Source organism: Oncorhynchus gorbuscha, linkage group LG03, assembly GCF_021184085.1.
Source record: "Oncorhynchus gorbuscha isolate QuinsamMale2020 ecotype Even-year linkage group LG03, OgorEven_v1.0, whole genome shotgun sequence".
Classification (NCBI taxonomy): Eukaryota; Metazoa; Chordata; class Actinopteri; order Salmoniformes; family Salmonidae; genus Oncorhynchus; species Oncorhynchus gorbuscha.
The window spans coordinates 60,743,705-60,757,568 of record NC_060175.1 but is presented as its reverse complement, the minus strand read 5'-3'; the positions used below and the strand labels follow the sequence as shown (position 1 = coordinate 60,757,568).

The 13,864-nt window shown below is 43.8% G+C and overlaps 1 protein-coding gene across 2 annotated transcripts in view; it reads left to right on the top strand.

Moving 5' to 3' along the window:
- Window positions 1–259: 259 nt before the first annotated feature.
- The window catches only part of LOC124031657 (proline-rich transmembrane protein 3-like), a 46,850-nt gene continuing 33,245 nt past the window's right edge, over window positions 260–13,864 (top strand). Inside the window, exon 1 of one of the 2 annotated variants that reach the window (XM_046343165.1) lies at window positions 260–498. The gene's annotated coding sequence lies outside the window, so the exon portion shown is untranslated. Of the gene's footprint in view, window positions 1,009–13,864 lie in introns of both variants that reach the window. The other variant, XM_046343166.1, reaches the window with a different exon arrangement.

Sequence of the window (13,864 nt, the reverse complement as noted above, 5' to 3'; positions counted from 1 at the left end):
GTTTATTATTACTTCTGTCAAGAGACAGAGAAGAAGAAAACAAAGTTAGAAGGTGAAAGCAAAACTCTGACTAGATTACATGTATATGAGTGGAAAATGTGATGTCAGTTTTTCTCACAAGGAAGATTGGGAATGCAATTGTAGGCACATTTATTGTTGTGGGCCCTGGTCTCTGTGCTTGAGCTGTGCTATTGTGTAATAGTAATTGCGGTTGGAGGCAATCATGTTGATATGCATGTAAACCGGAGGGGGAGGGAGAAAGAGAGAGGCAGCGAGAGATTGAGCAATCTGAAGGGTGCGTGAATTAGCGCGCTTGCTCCTGCTGGTTTGATTTGTCGTAGAGAGAACTGGCGTTGGGAATCCAAGTCAAAATCAACAGAAGACTTGTTATGCATTTTAGCCTATAGCTTGCTGCTCACCAGAGGTGGAATCGTGAGACAGAGGGCTGTGGATACGCATCCGTACCCGTGGCGACATGCATGCGACACAGGAGCGCAGGTACATTGGGAATGATGAAAGGCGAGTTTGAGATACATAAAAACTGTATGAACAGAGGAGAAAATCCGACAGGCCTACTACAGGCAATGAATTATTAATAGGTGATTTAGCCATACACGCGCGCTTAAAGATACCATATTCATATGCCTTTTATATTATGAGTTTATTATTGCGGGCTATGTGTGCCACATTTTGTCAATATGAATGAATTAAATCGAAATATTTGAGTGGCTGTGGTCGTTTTTCTATCGTTGGGAATCTCTGAGCTGTCGGGCACCGTGGGGACAGGCTGCTGCCGACATTCTCTGCCAGTTGGCTGCGTCGTCGGTTCTGTAGCCTAGACCAACCTTTTGAGAATAAACGGGCAAGGACAGACGTTCGTTCCTCTCCTCCCAATGATGCGATGATAGGCCACCTGATACTACGCCAGACTATTATCCTCACGACGTCCTACTCACCTTTAAATACTAACAGACCCAGATGCCCAATTTACTATAAGAAGGAGAAGGGGTGAGTTGGACACACAATGAGAATAGGATTGAGATCTTGATTGTATATGTGGAATGCACAAATAGCCTATGGTTGTTGTACACAAGTTGTGTGTGTGTGTGTGTGTGTTGTGGTTTACACGTGCTCCTATGAAACTGAGGTCTGTCCTCTAGCTGGTAGCCTGTTGTGTGAGTGTGTTTATGCAACTAGCTCTCACAGTCTCATGTCACAATTATACATTCATCCATGTTTCTTAAACATGACACAAGTGTTTAAGGTTCAGTTTAGGCATTAACTCAGAATGGTTAAGGTAAGAGTTAAAGTTTGGAATAGGCTAAAGACTAAAATCTCAAATAGCTGTATTCAATCTGGCAACCTTTTGAATCATAGGCAGATGCTCATTGTTGCCCCTAGTGGGCGATTTCCACTTCAGCTCCCAATGTCCACAGACATGTGTAACCGGAGTGAAATGGCTAGCTAGTTAGCGAGGTGCGCGCTGATAGCGTTTCAATCGATGACGTCCCTCGCTCTGAGACCCGAAGTAGTTGTTTCCCTTGCAGGCCGCAGCTTTTGTGGGGCGATGGGTAACGATGCTTCGTGGGTGTCAGTTGTCGATGTGTGCAGAGAGTCACTGGTTCGAGCCCAGGTAGGGGCGAGGAGAGGGACGGAAGCTATACTGTTACATTGATGCTGTTTACCCGGATCACTGGACAGAATAGTTAACATATCTGACTGACAAAACACACAGCAGACATAGAACATTACTCACAACAAACCCCAAAACCTATACTGAGAGAGCAATAGACAGAACACAGGCAGAACATTGAGAATTGTTACAAAACACTTAAGAACAACAGACAGAATAAGTGTGTAGTCATAAGCGACATAAGCGAGGAAGAATAGTGGAATACACCAAGGTGTAAAAATTGGTTGTGCACCAACAGTTTTTATCTTGATATGTCAGTGCTTCATTTTGGGATTGGCAGACTCCTCAGTATTCAGCTGTTTCAATCAGTCAAGAGTCTGCCAATTAGAGTGTGTTTTCTGTGTGTCTCTCTACTATTTCTGTATTCTTTCTGTATTCACATCTAAACCGGTCGTGGTAACAGCAAATGTAGGTTTGGGGGTTCCATGGGTATGATCCTCTGTATACTTCACTCATTAGTGTTGCCAAGACGACCCACATTTTACCCATGTGTGTGTGTGCAAGTGCTTGTGTCTGTGCATGCGTGCATGTGTGCATCATTGTCTATCTGCAGTTAAAATACCTCCCTGTTCGAGTGAACTGTGGCTCGTCTCAGAAGAGGAGAACATCAGAGAAAGATATCCACCTCAGACCTAGCTGAATATCTTTCTCATCCAGAGATCACAACGGGACAGCAGGACTCAGATTATTGGTTCTGGAGCCACAATAGCAAGCCTAACTCAGTGGAACAAGGAACACCTCTTTAAGGCTTCATCATGCGACTGACTCTTCTGTGTGGTCAAAGTCACATTGGACAGGGTTATAGCCCTAGACAGTGGCAGAGGATCAACAACCTTTAGTGCTGGTTCATGATGGTGTGTCTATATCCGTAATAGAGTGCCTTACCACGTCCTTAAATACTTCACATTATGGAGATAACTGTCATGAGACTGTAGGTGCACAAATACTGCATGTATCGCCTATTATTGGATCATTCAAACGGTTCATGTATTTATTACTCCACATGTTTTCTCAACATGGTATTGAGACAGAGATAGGGCATTACAGGTAATCAGAGGTGTTGGGAACACTGTGAGTGAGTTAGTGCGTGTGTGTGTCGGTGGAGGGAGGGTCTGGTCTGATAGTAAGTGGTTTGTTTACATTCCTGCACGATGGTGGAATCTTAGCGGTCAAATTGACCACATACTTTACCCAATACATACCACACACACACACACATTTCTCTCACCTCTCCCCTACATGACACGCTAACAGGCCATACATGTATAATAATATGCAGTAATACTTGAACTGTTCTGTTGGACTGTGGAATCGCTCAGTGTCCCTTCATGACACAGCTCTCTAATACTATATTTCTGTCCCTCTCTCTATCACTCTCTCTCACTACACTCTCTGTCTATAACTGTCGTCTAGCTCTATGCCTCTCTCGTACTCCTCTCTTGATTCTCACTTTCTCTCCTACTGTCCACATGTCTGCTATTATTAGTCTTTTGATCATTATTCCTATCTTTTCTCTTTCTCTCCCCATCTGTCTCCCACTCTCTCTTTCCCCACTTGTTCTCTCTTTGTCACTCACTCTTTCTCACACTCATTCTTTCTCTCTCTATGTCACATTATTTCTGTCAATATCCAGTCTTCCTGTGCCACCTTCACATTCGCAGACTCCCCATTCACTCACACACACACACACCCATATGGAGGCCAGTATGTGACTGTTCAGACTGGGGCTTTCTCGGGCGAACTCAGAGATCCCTCTGTCCACAAATAGGCTAGTCTCTGTTCCTGAAAATAGTCACAAATGTATTGACATTGTGTATGCAAGAAATATAGAGAAAGAGAGTTTGCGTGTGTGTGAATGTCAATCTGGGCAATGTGTGGGTCAAAAATGGCTATGATATGTGGTCATTTCAGTTGAATCTGGAACAGAGATTTCATTCAGAATTGGAGAGGTATTTGGGCTTACTACGATGTACATGGCTTGGTTTTTCAGATTTAGACATGTAGTTTGAGCTTAAGGAATTCATCCTGATTTTTGCCTGTGATTTTTGGAACCCATTCGGTTTTGGAATAAGAGTTTGCACCTGTTTCTCTATTTGTAGAAGAGATAGCAGTGCTTTCAGAAAGTATTCACACCCCTTGACTTTCACCACATTTTTTTGTGTTGCAGCATGAATTTAAAATAGACTAAATTGAGTTTTACATACAATACCCCATAATGTCAGTGGAATTATGTTTTTAGAAACGTTTACAAATTAATGAAGAAAATAAGCTGAAATGTGTTTATATTCAACACTTTTGTTATGGCAAGCCTAAGTAAGTTCAGAAGTAAAAATGTGCTTAACAAGTCACATAAGTTGCATGGACTCACTATGTCTGCAATAATAGTTTTTAGCACGATTTTTAAAGAACTACCTCATCTCTGTACCTCACACATACAATTATCTGTAAGGTCCCTCAGTTGAGCGTTTTAAGCACAGATTCAACCACAAAGACCAGGGAGGTTTTCCAATGGTTTGCAAAGAAGGGCACCTATTGATGGGTAAAAAAATAAACCGACATTGAATATCCCTTTGAGCATGGTGCAATTATTAATTACACTTCGGATAGTGTATCAATACACCCAGTCACTACAAAGATACAGACGTCCTTCTTAACTCAGTTGCCGGAGAGGAAGGAAACCACTCAGGTATTTCACCATGAGACTTAAAACAGTTACAGAATGGAATGTGATAGGATAAATCAATGGATGTGATAGGATGAATCAACAACATTGTTGTTACTCCACAATACTAACCTAATTAACAGAGTGAAAAGAAGGAAGCCTGTACAAAATAAAAATATTCAAAAAAATGTCTTATTTGCAATAAGACACTAAAGTAAAACTGCAAAAAATGAACTTTATGTCCTGAATACAAAGTGTTATGTTTGGGGCAAATCCAACACAACAAGCATGGTAATTTCATAGCATGGTGGTGGCTGCATCATGCTATGGGTATTCTTGTCACCGGCAAGGATTAAGGAGTTATGCACAGAGCTATCCACAGGCAAAATCCTAGAGGAAAACCTGGTTCAGAGAGCATACTTAAATTCACACAGGACACTGGATAAGACAGGAGAAGTACTCCAGATATAACAGACTGACCCTAGCCTCCCGACACAAACTACTGCAGCATAAATACTGGAACCTGAGCCAGGAGGAGTCAGGAGACACTGTGGCCCCATCCGATGATACTCCCGGACAGGGCCAAACAGGCAGGATATAACCCCACCCACTTTGCCAAAGCACAGCCCCCACACCACTAGAGGGATATCTTCAACCACCAACTTACCATCCTGAGACAAGGCCGAGTATAGCACACAAAGATCTCCGGCACGGCACAACCCAAGGGGGGGGGGCAACCCAGACAGGAAGATCACGTCAGTGACTCAACCCACTCAAGTGATGCACCCCTCCTAGGGACGGCATGGAAGAGCACCAAGCCAGTGGCTCAGCCCCTGTAATAGGGTTAGAGGCAAAGAATCCCAGTGGAGAGAGGGGAACCGGCCAGGCAGAGACGGCAAGGGCGGCTCTTGTTCCAGAGCCTTTCCGTTCACCTTTACACTCCTGGGCCAGACTACACTCAATCATATGACCTACTGAAGAGATGAGTCTTCAGTCAAGACTTAAAGGTTGAGACCGAGTCTGCCTCTCTCACATGGGTAGGCAGACCATTCCATAAAAATGGAGCTCTATAGAAGAAAGACCTGCCTCCAGCTGTTTGCTTAGAAATTCTAGGGACAATTAGGAGGCCTGCGTCTTGTGACTGTAGCGTACATGTATGTATGTACGGCAGGAGCAAGCCCATGTAATGCTTTGTAGGTTAGCAGTAAAACCTTGAAATCAGCCCTTGACTTAACAGGAAGCCAGTGTAGGGAGGCTAGCATTGGAGTAATATGATCAAACGTTTTGGTTCTAGTCAGGACCGTATTTAGCACTAACTGAAGTTTATTTAGTGCTTTATCCGGGTAGCCGGAAGTCTAACCTAGAAGTTACTTCTAGTCTAACGTAGAAGTAACAAGAGCATGGATACATTTTTCTGCATAATTTTTGGACGGGAAGTTTCTGATTTTTGCAATGTTACGTAGATGGAAAAAGCTGTCCTTTGAAACAGTCTTGATATGTTCATCAAAAGAGAGATCAGGGTCCAGAGTAACGCCAAAGACCTTCACAGTTTTATTTGAGACGACTGTACAACCAATATTAACTGTCAGATTCAACAGAAGATCTCTTTGTATCTTGGGACCTAGAACAAGCATCTCTGTTTTGTCCGAGTTTAAAAGTAGAAAGTTTGCAGCCATCCACTTCCTTATGTCTGAAACACAGGTTTTTAATGTTCTTCTGTTTTCCACTGTGATCTCAACTCATACCCCTTTATCTATGTTTGACATCCTTCTTTTCTGCTTCTGCTTATCTCTCTATCTTCACAGCCCCTATCTCCCCTCCCACACCATGTTGAAATAACACCACCTGAACAAGGGAACAGTGATTCATTGTAGGTGGATTGGCCAATAGAAGGCTGGGGTCTGAGAAACCAGATGGTTGAGTGGGAGAAGGAAATTAAACAGCGATACTACTCTGAGGAGGTGGAGATAGAGACAACTCTTTATTACCCTTTCTTTCTCTCTCTCTCTCTGTGTGTTTCTCTTTTTCTGTGTTTCTCTCTTTCATTATACCTCGCTAAAGGCATTAGCAGGCTAGGTGAACCGAACGAGTGTTCTCTCATACTCCCTTAAAAGACCTTCGCTTGAAAAACTTGAAAAAACACCAAATAGTACTGTAGCCAGAATACACTTCCTCAAAATGTTACTCAATAAATGTTTTTACGTTTTTTGCCAAGGAGATCTTAGTGGCGCACTTTTACATCTAACTGATATGTTTGGTGCAGTATTTCCAAAGTCATTTTTTGTTGTTGTTGCATGAAAACACTTAACACTTGTTGACCAATCACTGAGGAAGGGGAGTAGACTTTGGCTACCGACTTCGGCTTGCCTCGAGAAAATGTTTGTGTATACGAACAAGCTGAAAAAAAACCTTGCTGAAGACCAAAACAAACAAAAATGTCTCAAAATGTTGTCATAATATATGCACTATCTGTTCCGAACTGTATCGGATGGGAAGCATGCGGACGCCTTAAAACCATCAATTTCGGAAGTGGAACATCACACATTATTGACAAGATCTCCGTTGAGATTTACAATTCCACATATGTATGAACACTGGCTCACATATGTTCACTCTCTTCCATGATGGTGCACACAACTGTGCATGCGCGCGCAGACACGGCATCCTTAAACATACTTACTCACGTGTCACTCCCATAACCACTTCACGCATGTGTTGTTCATGAGCAGTTGAACAGAGGATAGTATTAGTAATCGGTCGCAAATGGGTCTTCCAAATGGACAATGACCCCACGCATACTTCCAAAGTTGTGGCAAAATGGCTTAAGGACAACAAAGTCAAGGTAATGGAGTGTCCATCTCAAAGCCCTGACCTCAACCCTATAGAAAATATGTGGGCAGAACTGAAAAAGCATGTGCGAGCAAGGAAGCCTACAAACCTGACTCAGTTACACCAACTCTGTCAGGAGGAATGGGCCAAAATTCACCCAACTTAATGTGTGAAGCCTTTGGAAGGCTACCCGAAACGTTTGACCCAAGTTAAACAATTTAAAGGCAATGCCACCAAGTACTAATTAAGTGTATGTTAACTTGTGACCCATTGGGATTGTGATGAAAGAAATAAAAGCTGAAAGAAATAATTCCCTCTACTATTATTCTGACGTTTCACATTCTTAGAATCACCACTTTATTTTAACTGACCTAAGACAGGGAATTCTTACTAGAATTAAATGTCAGGAATTGTGAAAAACTGAATATAATGTATTTGGCTAAGGTGCATGTAAACTTCCAACTTCAACTGTACTAGAGAGATGATAGGTATTGTGTCAGAGGCTGAGAGAAAGAGACATACAAGGAGCCAATAAGATATAAAGGGATACAAATAGAGAGACACAGTAGTGCCCATCTGCATTGGAGGAGTGAAACCGATTTTGCTCCTTTGCTCTGGTCATTATGCAGGCTTTCTGCATTATGCAATTTAAATTGCAGGCTAAGGTCCGGTCTGTGTGTGTGTGTACACATTTCATTGTTTGTTTGTGTGTCATGACTCACTGTAACTATACACCACACCCCTCTGTGTGTGCTGGTGTTGTGCCGCTTAAGCCTCTGGAAGAATTCAGTGACCTGCCCTCTGAGTCAGCACAGCAGAACAGCTATAAACACCACTCTATATAGGTACACACACAAGTTTCACATTTTTATTGTCAGTGAAATGCCTTTATTGCTTCCAATGCAGTAGTACTATAACAATTTGATTAAAAAGTCAACTAGAACAAAACACACGAGAAATAGAAATAAGAAGAACGCGAGAAAGTAAGCTCGGGTCACATCGCTGGGTCGCTCCTTTTTTCAGTTCGCCACAGCTAGCGGCTGGAACGAGCTGCACCAAACAATCACTTCATTCAAACACTCAATCATGGACACTCTTACTGACAGTTGTGGCTGTTTTGTGTAATGTATTGCTGTGTCTACCTTCATGCCCTTTGTGCTGTTGTCTGTGCCCAATAATGTTTGTACCATGTTTTGTGCTGCTACCATGTTGTTTCTACCATGTTGTTGTTGTGTTACTACCATGTTGTGTTGCTACCATGCTGTGTTGTCATGTACTGCTGCCTTGCTATGTTGTTTTCTAGGTCTCTTGTCATGATGGGTGTTTTGTCCTATATTTATATTTTCTTTATTTTTAATCCTCCGTCCCCGCAGGAGACCTTTTGCCTTTTGGTAGGCCGTCATTGTAACTGTTATGCTGGTGAATGAGGACCCAAAAGCGACTTAACGAAAACAGAGTCTTTATTCCAGTATATGACAAAAGTAATAATCCTGGATATATCAAGGAGAAAACAAAACAGGAAAAACTGAAATCCACTCGTAGTTGCGAGGACTGACTGGAGACTCGACCATAGACTGCAGGTTGCTTCGGGAAGGCACCGACCGTAGCAGACTAAGACACCTGCTCATACGCAGCATCTGAAGAAGATAAAACACGACAGGGCGAGACAAGGACACAGAACAGCGAACATCATACAAGGATCCGACAAGGACAGAAGCGGAAAACAGAGGGAGAAATAGTGGCTCTAATCAGAGGGCAAAATAGGGGACAGGTGTGAAAAGAGTAAATGAGGAACAGCTGGGAGCAGGAACGGAACGATAAGGGGAGAGAGGGAGGGAAAGAGAGGGATAGAAAGAGGGAAAGAACCTAATAAGACCAGCAGAGGGAAACGAATAGAAGGGAAGCACAGAGACAAGACATGATAACCAATGACAAAACATGACAGTAACTAAGAATTTGTGCTTAACTGACTTGCCTGGTTAAATAATAAATAAATAAATAAAGTTCCAGGGTCAGTGCCAATACCATATTTACAATGTGCAGGGATACTGGAGTGGTAGGGTTAGATATGTATAGGGGTAAGGTGACTACGCATCAGGATATATGATCAACAGAGTAGCAGCTGTATGTATGATGATTGTATGTAGAGTCAGTATGAATGTGTATGTTATGTCTGTGAGAGCAAGTGTGTGTGTGTGTGTGTGTGTGTGTGTGTGTGTGTGTGTGTGTGTGTGTGTGTGTGTGTGTGTGTGTGTGTGTGTGTGTGTGTGTGTGTGTGTGCATAGAGACAGTACAAAAATTCAATAGAAGGGTCATTGCAGATAGTCCGTGTAGCCGTTTTGTTAGCTATTTAGCAGTCTTTTGGCTTGGGGGTAGAAGCTGTTCGTTTGGGAGCCTGTTGGTGGGAGACTTGATGCTTCAGTACCATTGCCGTTTGGAAGCAGAGAGAACAGCTTGGGTGGCTGGGGTCTAACAATTGTGACCGACTGTCTTGATTCGGTCTTATGTAGCAAAATCAAGATTTTTAAATTTTTTACATCGGATAAAGCAGAGACACAGAGCTACAAAATGGTACATCATACACTGTATTTGAGGAACAATGGGAACATAGTTCTGCTTTGAAAGTTGATAAACTTGTAAACTCACTTTTGGGAAAATGGCCTTTGAATGTTTTGGTAGTACTACTGGAGAGCCCTTCTTTGTCTACACCCATTCAGCATCGTTCACACCATCTTAAATTTTAGCCCAACCCATCTCTTTAAGGGTTGATCCGCGTGTTCTGTACTAACAACAGGAGTCAAGCACCTAAGCTAACGTGCTAGCTACCTCCAGACACAACTGAGAGAACAGTTCACTGAACATTCTCGCCCTCGCAGAGCTGGTTAGGCTGTTATGTTATTCAGAGCGTTGGTGACTGCAACTGTGCTGTCAGATTGTCTGTTCGTAAATTCAGAGCGATTCGCTCTGAGTGTTCAGAGCGCACACTGGACCGTCTGGCCGATGAGTAAGGTTGATCAGAACGTTCTGACCGCACAATGGCAGTCAAGCACCCAAGCTAACTGGCTAACACTGGATAGGTTGCTAGTTATTTCCAGACACAAATGAGAAAACACCCCACTCTTAACATTTTACTTGCCCTAGCAGAGCTGGTTAGGTTGTTTTCCTGTTATCCCAAGCATTTGTGAATGTAACTGCTGCTGGTAACAATTGAATGCCATTTTTTGCATACATTCACTGACACTGGCTATATTGAACAGGTGTTGAGCGTTTGTAAATTCATCAGTTATTCTGCACTCCGGCACACTCAGGTGAGAGTGCTCTGAAATCGGAGTTGATGGCCAGACTGAATTTACAAACGCACCCGAAATGGTTACTTGCACAGTCTTTTGTTAAGACATGTAGCTTGCTAGCTAGATAAAAAATGAACCATAATCCCAATTTATGATGTTACTACCCTGCATGAATCTGCAGGTAGCTAACCAACCAGCTTCAATGTTAGCTAGCTAACATTAGGCTATAGCTAGCCAAGCAAATTGCTCTGAGATACGAATAATACGTTCATACACGTAACATTAGCTAGCAAGCCAGCCAGCTAATGTTAACTAGCTAGCTAGGTAAACAATGAACCATAATCCCGACTCATGATGTTACTAACCAGCATGAATCTGCAGGTAGGTAACCAACCAGGTTAAATGTTAGCTAGCTAACATTACTCTATAGCTAGCCAAGCAAATGGCTCTGAAATATAAAAAATATGATCATACACATAACATTAGCTAGCTAGCTAACAGTACACTTTAACTTGAAATAAACCACTTTCTGTCAATTAGAAACTTGTAATATCTGAAAATGTAGCTAGCTAGACTATCTTACCCGTATACATCATTCATGGATAGACGCGTCTCCTGTCAGATGCCATGGTTACCCTTAGTTTGAAGATGTCATCAAGAAAGTAGAGAGCAACACTTATGCAGTTTTACCACACAATACAATTTTAAAAAGCCACGTTACACAGGACTACCTAGACAAACTGAGCAGATCAAAAAGACAGAAGCATGCTATATGGCAGACCAATCCAAACTCATTACATTTACATTACATTTAAGTCATTTAGCAGACGCTCTTATCCAGAGCGACTTACATCTCTCAGCATGTCCAGCCCACTCATTATCTCAGCCAATCATGGCTAGTGGGAAGGTTGCTGACTTTTTCTGTGGCTAAACCAACTAGGCTTGTAATTTAACCATTTTATTTGTATTTATAGATGGCTTACAAGTTTGTTATTAAGGCACATGAAAGTTCAGATGTTCAAGAAGGAATTTCTGCCAAAAAAACACATTTTGATAAGAAAAATGTTTTGCATTAGAACGGCTCTCCTGTAAAGTAGTGACCCACGATATACGCCTAGTTTCCTGAAACGGGTCACAAATGGTTACTTGCATAGTAGCAATATCAAAAATAGATAGTGTCAAATAAAGAAAAAAGAACAAGTGTCGATGCCAGTAGAAAGAACAAAATAATATACAGTCTGTACAAGAACAATCTCAATAACGATATCAGTGATAGATTGTCAGGACTTCTAGGAGTATGGGTGCGGAGTCATGCGCAGAAAGCAGAGGGTTTAGGACAATCGGGTTTAGGACAACGCCAAAACCAGGACCCAAAAAGTCCTGGTTTTGAGAAAATAAGAACAAGAGAAAATAAGAACAATGCACATCCACAAAAACAAACAGAGGAACAAGAGCAGGCGGGCATAACCGGCTTAAATAGCCCTAACCAAAACCCAAACAAGAAACAGGTGTAACCAATAAGACAAAACTAACAGAAAAGGAAAAGGGGATCGGTGGCAGCTAGTAGACCGGTGACGACGACCGCCGAGCGCCGCCCGAACAGGAAGAGGAGCCACCTTTGGTGGGAGTTGTAACATAGATGAGCTATTTATATGCATACAATCAGGGGTAAAGTGGCTGAGCAGCTGTATAAAAAAATAAATACTAGCAACAACGTATGGCGTGTGTGTTATGAGAGAGTCATGTGAATAGAGGCACTGCAGATAGTGCTGATGACTGGGAACTCGCCCCCAGTGATGAACTGTTCCATCCGAACCACACATGAACAATGGAATCTGTATTTGGAGAGCCTGTTTCTGTCCTGCCCTTGACTTTGGTGCAGGGTATGTGATGTCAACCTGCCCGCTTGACCCTATCCCCTCCTCTCTTCTCCAGACCATTTCCGGAGACCTTCTCCCTTACCTCACCTCGCTCATCAACTCATCCCTGACCGCTGGCTACGTCCCTTCCTTCAAGAGAGCGAGAGTTGCACCCCTTCTGAAAAAACCTACACTCGATCCCTCCGATGTCAACAATTACAGACCAGTATCCCTTCTTTCTTTTCTCTCCAAAACTCTTGAACGTGCCGTCCTTGGCCAGCTCTCCCGCTATCTCTCTCTGAATGACCTTCTTGATCCAAATCAGTCAGGTTTCAAGACTAGTCATTCAACTGAGACTGCTCTCCTCTGTATCACGGAGGTGCTCCGCACTGCTAAAGCTAACTCTCTCTCCTCTGCTCTCATCCTTCTAGATCTATCGGCTGCCTTCGATACTGTGAACCATCAGATCCTCCTCTCCACCCTCTCCGAGTTGGGCATCTCCGGCGCGGCCCACGCTTGGATTGCGTCCTACCTGACAGGTCGCTCCTACCAGGTGGCGTGGCGAGAATCTGTCTCCTCACCACGCGCTCTCACCACTGGTGTCCCTCAGGGCTCTGTTCTTGGCCCTCTCCTATTCTCGCTATACACCAAGTCACTTGGCTCTGTCATAACCTCACATGGTCTCTCTTATCATTGCTATGCAGACGACACACAATTAATCTTCTCCTTTCCCCCTTCTGATGACCAGGTGGCGAATCGCATCTCTGCATGTCTGGCAGACATATCAGTGTGGATGACGGATCACCACCTCAAGCTGAACCTCGGCAAGACGGAGCTGCTCTTCCTCCCGGGGAAGGACTGCCCGTTCCATGATCTCGCCATCACGGTTGACAACTCCATTGTGTCCTCCTCCCAGAGCGCCAAGAACCTTGGCGTGATCCTGGACAACACCCTGTCGTTCTCAACCAACATCAAGGCGGTGGCCCGTTCCTGTAGGTTCATGCTCTACAACATCCGCAGAGTACGACCCTGCCTCACACAGGAAGCGGCGCAGGTCCTAATCCAGGCACTTGTCATCTCCCGTCTGGATTACTGCAACTCGCTGTTGGCTGGGCTCCCTGCCTGTGCCATTAAACCCCTTCAACTCATCCAGAACGCCGCAGCCCGTCTGGTGTTCAACCTTCCCAAGTTCTCTCACGTCACCCCGCTCCTCCGTTCTCTCCACTGGCTTCCAGTTGAAGCTCGCATCCGCTACAAGACCATGGTGCTTGCCTACGGAGCTGTGAGGGGAACGGCACCTCAGTACCTCCAGGCTCTGATCAGGCCCTACACCCAAACAAGGGCACTGCGTTCATCCACCTCTGGCCTGCTCGCCTCCCTACCACTGAGGAAGTACAGCTCCCGCTCAGCCCAGTCAAAACTGTTCGCTGCCCTGGCCCCCCAATGGTGGAACAAACTCCCTCACGACGCCAGGACAGCGGAGTCAATCACCACCTTCCGGAGACACCTGAAACCCCACCTCTTTAAGGAA